The sequence below is a fragment of the Rhincodon typus genome, chromosome 42, assembly GCF_021869965.1.
Source record: "Rhincodon typus isolate 14 chromosome 42, sRhiTyp1.1, whole genome shotgun sequence".
NCBI classification, from domain to species: Eukaryota; Metazoa; Chordata; class Chondrichthyes; order Orectolobiformes; family Rhincodontidae; genus Rhincodon; species Rhincodon typus.
Window position 1 is genome coordinate 6450774 of NC_063373.1, and position 9238 is coordinate 6460011.

Sequence of the window (9238 nt, forward strand, 5' to 3'; positions counted from 1 at the left end):
TGGGATCATATTCGATATGGACTGGTTGGACGGAAGGGTCTGTTTCTGTGCTGTGTGGTTCTATGACATGAGGCCATGAGCCTGAACTGGTACCTTGGAGAGAATTGGGATAATGTATTTTTATCACAAGAGGTGGGAGAGTGCGCCGGATGGAGATTTACAGCTTTTTGGGGAACGTGAGGCGGTTAAATGATCCCTGGGAATTCAAGTCCGTCAGTTCTGAGTCTCTCTTCCATGACTTGGTAATCTCCGTTTCTGCTCTCAGAGCAGGAAGGGAACCACCCAGTTACCGAACCTACCGCACACACCGGTGGCTTCATACAGAACAACGAAGGGTCGGACTTCTGCTATCGATCACATTCCAGGAGCCTGGGAGCGCGCAATTGCGTGAAAATAGTCTGCAAAGGTTCAAAAAATAAACTGGTTGAGATTCTATTTCTCAAACGCTGGAAGCTTTATCGCGATGCCCGTGTGGTCAGTTGAAGGTGTGAGTGAGAAGGCTGTCTGCCACCAGGTTTTACTTAAGGCAAAGTTGCATTTGTCTTTATGTGATTTCTGGTGTAAATAAAGTCTAACACCATGCACAATATTTCTCTCACGTAGTGTGTGTTTTTACATTGATGATGCGGACCTCTTGATCAACCAGGGTGTCGAATCAACTCCTGGCCCTGTAGATGATGGTTAACAAAACATTTGCTTGATCCTGTAGCAGGGACAGTGTTTGTCCTACCGCTACAGGTAGATCTAAAATAGATCCATTTGTCTCTGTTCCATGGAGTCTCCAGCCCAAGGCCAGGCCAGTCCTCTCAATTGGTCTCTGCCAATACTTATGCTCCACCCATCCATCTTCAACTCCTCCCATCAGCATCTCCTACCATTCCTTTTCCTTCCAGCTTCCCCCTTATAAATGTTACAGAAACGAACTGAATCTCCTCTTGTCGCTCTGGCTCCTTTTCCAAATGACATTAAGAGAGAGAGAGAGACTTTTTGCTGAGGGTGCGCACAGTTCTGGCCACCCTGCTATAGGAAGGGTGTTATTAAAAGATTTAGAAGAATGTTACGGAGACTGGGGGGTGGGGGCGTTGGAGTTAAAAGGAGGGGCTAGAAAGGCTGGAACTTTTTCCCACTGGAGCATTAAAGGCTGAGGGGTGACCTTAGAGGTTTATAAAGTCATGAAGGGTGTATAGAAGGTGAATTTAAGATCTTTTCCCCCGGGATAGGGGAGTCCAAAACTAGAGGGCATAGCTGTAAGGTGAGAGAGGAAAGACTTAAAAGGGACCTAACTTTTTCCACACAAAGGGTGGTGTGTGTATGGAAGGAGCTACCAGAGGAAGTGATGGAGGATGGTCCAGTCACAATATTTAAAAGACATTTGGACAGAAACATGAATAGGAAGGGTTTGGAGGGATATGGGCAGGCAATTAGGACTAGTTTAGTTCGGGAAAACTGGTTGGTGTCGACGTGTTGGACCAAAGGGTCTGTTTCTATGATGTATGACAGTGACTCGATGGCTGCCACCCCTTTCCATAAAGGGGACATCGATCCAATCATTGAAAAGTCCAGAAAGTCAAATTTTTTTTTTAAAACCATTTTTTATTAACAAAACAGACCAAAAAGTGACTTGAGGATCGAGAATAGGCAGAGTAAGGGGATGTCAGAGCATAAGACATCGGAGTAGAACTAGGCCATTCAGTCCATCAAGTCTGTTCCACCATTTAATGAGATCATGGATAATCTGATCATCCTCAACTCCTACTTTCCTGCCTTTTCCCCATAACTCTCGATTCCGTTTCTGATTAAAAATTGAATATCCTCGATGACTTGACAGCGCCCCCCCCACCCCGGCTGTGGTAGAGAATTCCCAACAGATTCACTCCTCCTCGGAGAGAAGAAATTCCTCCCCATTCTCCGTCTTCAGTGGGCGGCCCCCTCACTCTGAGATGATGCCCCTCTGGTCCTAGACTCTTTGGGGAAAGCACATTTCTGCATCTCCCCTGTCAAGATCCCCCCCCAAGAATCTTGTCTGTTTCAATAGGGTCGCCTCTCATTTTTCCCAACTCCAATGAGTACAGGCCTGACCAACTCAACCTATCCTCATAAGGACAGTCCCTCGGGACCTGAGGTCAGCCAAGTGAAACTTCAACGCTAATATCTCTTTTCTTAGATAAGGGGCTCAAAATTGGTCAAAGCTGTACAGCTTTAGCAAAACCTCTTACTTCTGTACTGCATTCCCTTCAGAATAACGGCCAACATTTCATTTACCTTCCCGATTACCTGCTGAAATTGTGTGTTGGCATTTAGTGATACATGGACAAGGACCTCCCATATCCCTCTGTTCCATAGCTCTCTCCATTTAAATAACGTTCAGCTCATCTCTTCTTCCTGACAAAATGCATAACCTCATATTTCCCCATGTTGTATTCCATCTGCCATGTTTTTGCCTACTCGTTTAACTTATCTATATCCCTTGTCAGACTCTGTCATCCTCAACACTCATCTTCCCTCCTGTTGTGTCATCTGCAAACTTGTCTGTAATATATTCTCTTTCCTCAACTTATTACTATATTGTAAATAGTTGTGGTCCCTGATTCCTGTGGCACTCTGCTTGTGCAGATTGTCATCCTGAAAATGTCTTTATCCCTTTATCCAAAATCTGTTCCTATAGAAGACAGTGTTCTAGACCCAAATGGTTTTTCCTTAGCACCTCTGTCCCCTGTGACTCCCTGTTTTGGACACAGGGGCATTGATCCCTGGGGTAGTGTCACCATCAGCCCTAATCATAGACTCATACAGCATGGAAACTGACCCTTCAGTCCAACCAGTCCATGTGACCCTAATACCAAACTAAACTCGTCCCACCTGCCTGCTCCTGGCCCATGTTCCTCCAAACCTTTCCTATTTGTGTACTTATCCAAATGTCTTTTAAACGTTGTAACTGTCCTCAGGGAGTTCATTCCACACACAAACCACTCTGTAAAGAAAAATTTGCCCCTCATGTATTTTTAAATCTCTCTCCTCTCACCTTAAAAGAATGCCCCCTAGTTTTGAACTCCCCCACCTAGGGAAAAGACACCTACTCATTTACCCTATCTATATCCCTCATGATTTTATAAACCTCTAAGGTCACTTCTCAACCTCCTACGCTCTAGTGAAAAAAGGTCCCAATCCATCAAGCCTTTCTTTATAACCCGAACCTTCCATTCCTGGCAACATCCTGGTAAATCTCTTCTGAAACCTCTGTGGCTTAATAATAACCTTCCTATAACTGGCCCCTCTTGTGCCTAGATTGGTTGGAGGTCTATTTCCCAGTCAGTCCTGCAGCACCTTCCTGTCTCTCTTTATTGGCACCGCATCCAGGGCAGTTTCCCAACTGCTGTGGAAGCCCTGTTATTTCCAGCTAAAATCCCCCTTCGCTATCTTGCTCTCACTGACATGAGCAATACCAACACAGAAAGGTGTCTGTGGTCGAAACTAAAGTCAAAAAGTTGTGGCTGTCAACCAACACTTCAACAATTTGTCACCAAAATGCGTGTTATTCACACCATTTTTTTTTTTAAATTAATAGATTGAGGCACCGCAGGCAAATGGTGATGGATTTTATAAACCATTTCATTTATAATTTATAATTCATATATTGTCATAATTTCGTAGCTATTGTTATGAACCAGACCAAACGCCCTGCAAATATATCAAGTAGATAGCCAGGATGCTAACTTTATCTTATTTAAAGGCAAGTATAAGATGCTGTGTTCCAGATTTGTCACACTACTCGGCTTTAAACAAAACACACTTTATTCTTACCCCCAGTTAAAATATAAATTAAATAAAGATGAATTGGTGTAACTTAAACTCACTTGGAAAATGTAACTGAATAATAGACTATTTAACGACTAAACAGCAACTGTTCCAATATAGTAACATCCCATAAACACACCTTTGGCACATGCAAAGTCAGTAAAATAGATAGTCTTGCATGTGATTCTGGCAGGAAGAGAATGAACCCAAGCTTTTTAGCCGTAGCAGGGAGACGGGGATGGGGAGACAGAGAGAGAGAGAGAGAGAGAGAGAGAGATGAGAGATCTTCCACAGCCAACTTCCAAACCCCGCCTGTTGAAAGTTAAACTAAACCCTGGTTCTGTGGGAGCCTGCCTCCACCCATTCATGCTGCTTATATTGTTCCAACTTTAAAAGAAAACCCAAGCTGTTTGCTCTATTGACTTGGAACAGACTGCTCGGCACATCTATCTCAGCCTCTCTTCGTTTAAAAACGAAGGGAAAATATATCTCTTGAAGCCACTGTATTGTCACACTGTCCCTTCATGATTTTACATTGTCTGTAGTGTAGGTCATGTCTCTACTGGCCTTTGAGTCAGAATATTGGGTGCAGTGAGCACACAATGCAGCCTACTCTACACTGGAGAAACTAAACGCAGACTGAGGAACAACTCCAGCATGACCCTGACCTTCCCATAGCTGGTCATTTTAACAAAGCCTCCTGCTCGTATGCCCACGCATCTGTCCTCAGCGTGCTGCAGTGCTCCAGTGAATCACAGCCAACCTGGAGGAACAACATCTCATCTTCAGACTAGGCACCTCTGGACTGAATACGGAGTTCAACACCTTCAAATTATGAACCAACTCCCATTCCTTCCTAGATAACAACGTGTAGAGCTGGATGAACACAGCATCAGAGGAGCAGGAAAGCTGATGTTTCGGGCCTAGACCCATCTTCAAAAATGGGGGAGGGGAAGGGGGTTCTGAAATAAATAGGGAGAGATGGGGAGGCAGATAGAAGATGGATAGAGGAGAAGATAGGTCAAAGAGGTGGGGATGGAGCCAGTAAAGGTGAGTGTAGGTGGGGAGTTAGGCAGGGGATAGGTCAGTCCAGGGAGGACGGACAGGTCAAGGGGGCAGGATGAGGCCTCCCATTCCTTCCTTTTCTTTTAGCTTCAGTTGTTACATTCTCTGTCATCATGTTTCCCCTCCCACCCACACCACCAGCCCAGTTGTTCTTTCCAGTCTGGCACCATCATTCTACCATTCTCACATTCCAATCAGTTAAGGTGGGGACTCGGAATCCCTTGCCACAGTCCCCACGTTTCCATGGTGTCTCTATGCTGCTGCTGTCCTCGCGTTTCCTATTTGTGAAGATCAGTTGAGACTTTATTGAAACACAGAGGCCCACAGACAGTCTCTCCCCCACAGTGAACGATACAATGCTTTCTCAGGCTCCATAACTGCTTAAAGCACTTTCCACAGTGCGTACAACAGAACACTCTTACTTGGGGGTGTCTCGGTGCTTTGCCTTCTTAAAGCCTCCTGAAACAGTTAAGTTGAATCCAGCAGGAGAACCGCCGCAAAAGATATTCAGCTCCAATAAATGGAGTGACTGTCAGATCTTGACACTAGCGTTGTTTCGAGATGCGATTCCTTCCCTTTGAATTTCCTGCAAAAGGAATTCACAAAAGCCATCACTAGAAGCAGGGGCGATCAATGATTTCAAAATTAAATTGGATGGTCGCCTGATAGAAATAAAATGCGGGGGATTTGGAGAGGGAGGGACTAACTGGATTGCTCCAGAAAGAATCAGCATGGACTCGAGCTATTGAATGGACTCATACAGTATTGAACAAAAACAAAGTTGCTGGAAAAGCTCAGCAGGTCTGTCAGCATCTGTGAAGAAAAAAAGATCAGAATTAACGTTTCAGGTCTAGTGATTCTTACTCAGAACGTATGGAAGCTGGGAAAATGTCGGTTTATATGCAGAAAATAGGGAGGGGGGTGGGGTAGGGAGTAAAAGATAGGATGGAGCCCGAAGAGAGAGAAGAGCAGTTGGATAGACAAAGGAGTTGATAATGATCAGGCTAGCAGGGTAAATAGCTGTTAATGGGGACTGTCAGTGGCTAACAATAAGCATTGTGTAATGGCAGGCTATGTGGTAACAAGGCCTGGTGTGTGGGGTAGGGGGCTAGGAGTTTAGGCCCGAAAATTATTGAACTCGATATTGAGTCCAGAGGGCTGCACGGTGCCCAAGTGGAAAATGAGGTGTTGTTCCTCCAGCTTGCATTGAGCTTCACTGGAACACTGCAGCAAGCCAGAGACAGAGATGTTGGCCAGGGAACAGGGTGGTGCGTTGAAGTGGCAGGCAACTGGAAGCTCAGGGATTTTTTTTGCAAGCGGAACATAGATGTTTTACAAAGCAGTCTACGCTTTGTTTGTGTAGAGGAGACCACATTGTGAGCAGTGAATGCAGTAGACTAGATTCTGGGAGGTACCGGTGAAGTATTGCTTCACCTAGAAAGTATGTTTGAGGCTTTGAGTACTGAGGAGGGAGGAGGTAAATGGGCAGGTGTTGCATACAGGGGAAGGTGCATATGGCGGGGGGTGAGGGTGTTGGGGAGTGAAGGAAGAGTGGACCAGGTGTCTCGGAGTGGATGGTCCCAGCGGTCATCTGTGTTGCACTGACTCTATGACTTCAAATATCTATCATACTCTATGATAGAACAAGGTTATAAATAATACACGGACTTTCATTTAATTGAATTAGGTTTATTGTCACCTGCATTCATGTGAGTAAATTTAAAAGCTTAAAAATCACCATCTTAGGTACAAAAGACCTAAGTACAACCTAAGCAGCCTCATGATGCAGGACTCGGAGCTCTGTGGTCTGTTCCCCAGGCCACACGCCGAGACAAACATCAACACCACCTTGAGCAACTTCAACTCAATCAACTCTTTGTTCACCTTGCACCTTGTTGGTCTTTCAGACCAAGGAACTGACCTTGACCAGGAGTTGCAAACTGGCACATTCCAAGGTCTAGGACTACGTGCTGAAGGACACATTAAAGCTTAGGGCAGCTGCCGCCAGGCGCAGTGGGGAAAGACCACTGCCTGAAGTCTTTCTGCCAAAGTTAATTCGGAGTCTTCCTACTATACTATCTAAATCGGAGTCTGTTCAGTTATTGGTGCCTCAAATGCATGCAAGTGTAGACTTGTACAAGAAAGAGATGCCTTTAGTTTGTTTGTTGGATAGAATCAAACTCCAATGTTTGTTTTTGCCTTGATTTGCTACTAAACTGCGTTTGTGCCTGAAAAGTCTTTTTAATGAATAAAGTATATTTTTGAAATAAAAACAAAGCAGAAAAATAAGGAAAGCAAAGTTGAACACTACAGTACTTACTATATAGTGGAAAGTAACACCGAGAATGTGAACCAACCTTTGCAGAGCCTACTGCCTCACTGGACTCATTCCCCTACCTTCAATTGCTATTGGGAACAGTTTCTGAGGAGGAGGTTTCAGCCTGAAGCTCACCGGATAACTTCCGCGTTGTGACGTAAAGGACAGGGCGGAGACTATCCCACACAGCCAATAGAAACCGAGGTCCTCCGCGGTGACGTCACCAGGTTCCAGGCTGCTTGTCTTTTATTGGCTAATTGGTACGCGCGTCACATGGTCATGGGGCGTTCCCGTACATGAGATCGACCAATGGGAAGCCCTGGAGGACCGGAAGGAGTCCGGTCCTCCTGCCAATCAGAGCTCCCCATTGTTTGAATGCGGAAGTTGGACAATGAGCTCCTGAAGCTGCCTGTTCCTGCCCAGTGAAGCTGCTGCTCCTCCTCTCTGTCTGAATGAAGATGGAGCTTCACCCCCAGACTGCAACTTCCTCCTCTGTCCAACATCTGTGAGCACAGCACTCTCTTTTCTTATTCTGGAGTTTAATTTTGATTTGTAGGAGCTGAAGGGAAAGGTATTGAATCCAGGGAGGGGACAGACTCTGGAAAGGTTAGCCCTGGTCTTTGTCTATTAAAGATATTGGCAGGCTTTGTTTCCTCAGCTTGGCAAATTCATTTATAGATAGTAGGACCTGCAGATGCTGGAGAATCTGAGACAACAAGGTGTGGAGCTGGATGAACACAGCAGGCCAAGCAGCATCAGAGGAGCAGGAAGGCTGACATTTCGGGCCTGGACCCTTCTTCAGAAATCATTTTGACAAGGCAGATGCTGATAAAATACTTCCTCTTTGTAGAATCTAAAACTTAATGACACAGATCTCAATGCAAGGCCCCCCCAATTTAGGCAGAGGTGAGAAATTTATTCTGTCGGGCAATTGTTACTTTGTAGAGTGCACCCTCCATCAGAGAGCAATGGGGGCTGGCTCGTTGAATGTATTCAAGGCTAAATTGAACAGGCTTTTGAGTGACAAGGTTATAAAAGATTATGAAGAAAGCCTTAAGGCCAGAACAGACGTGATTTTATTGAATTGCAGGGCAGGCCCACTCCTGCTCCGATATCTTACAACAGTGGCTAGAAGAGGAAGAAGCAAGTATAGAATTATATAATCCCTATAGCGGGGAAACAGGCCATTCAGCCCATCGAGTCCACACCGACACTCTGAAGAGCATCCCACCCCATCCCTGTAACCCTGCATTTCCCATGGCTAACCCACCTCGCCTGCACATCCCTGGGCACTATGGGACAATTTAGCATAGCCAGTCCACCCTGACATGCACATCTTTGTGACTGTGGGAGGAAACCCCATGCAGACACAATGGGGAGAATGTACAAACTCCACACAGATAGTCGCCCGAGGGTGGGACCGAACCCGGGTCCCTGGCCTGTGAGGCAGCAGGGCTAACCACTGAGATACCCAGATCTGTCAAACAACATGAAACAGCACTTTTAGGAAAATGGGGAGGCGGGGGTGAATATTAGGTAAAACACAGTGAGAACGGGGCGGGGGGGTCGGGGGGAGTGTGTGGAATGGAGATTTACAGCTATTAAGGAATGAGAGAGGCTGTTCTGAATTTCTGTCCTGAGTAGACATCAATGACTTGTCTAATCTTTTACAGGATATGAGAAGGGGGAGGATTTGCGGGACCTGAAATCTTGACCGAACGTCACATCAATATCTGACAGAGGAACCTGATTGGCTGGCACCTGAATATTTTTGAATCTTATGGGAGAAACTGTGCCTGGCCTGTCTGTTTGGAAGGGTTTCCAACATCAGAGAGAGAGAGAGAGAGGCGCACATCTGGGAGAGAGTGAACCGACCGGAGAAAGAGCTTGAACCGGTTATGCAGACTGGAAGGAAAACACAGCAATAGCAGCGGCAAGAGACTGAGCATGTACCGTGCGTGAGTTGTCCTTCAATTGATTGAAGCTGGAGAGAGAGAGACAGTCAGACACAGACAGAGAGACAGACAGACAGGCACAGTCAGATAGAGAGAGAGACAGACA

The 9238-nt window shown here is 45.7% G+C and overlaps 1 protein-coding gene and 1 long non-coding RNA gene across 2 annotated transcripts in view; both read right to left on the reverse strand.

Moving 5' to 3' along the window:
• Positions 1–9238, reverse strand: part of LOC109924213 (gastrula zinc finger protein XlCGF57.1-like) — a 27053-nt gene that overhangs the window by 6208 nt on the left and 11607 nt on the right. The gene's annotated exons all lie outside the window — the stretch shown is intronic.
• On the reverse strand, positions 10–7313 carry LOC125487555. Its single transcript, XR_007265951.1, has 3 exons — positions 7181–7313; positions 5283–5446; positions 10–398 (listed from the first exon to the last, which is right to left on the reverse strand). It is a non-coding gene; the product is annotated as an uncharacterized LOC125487555 (long non-coding RNA).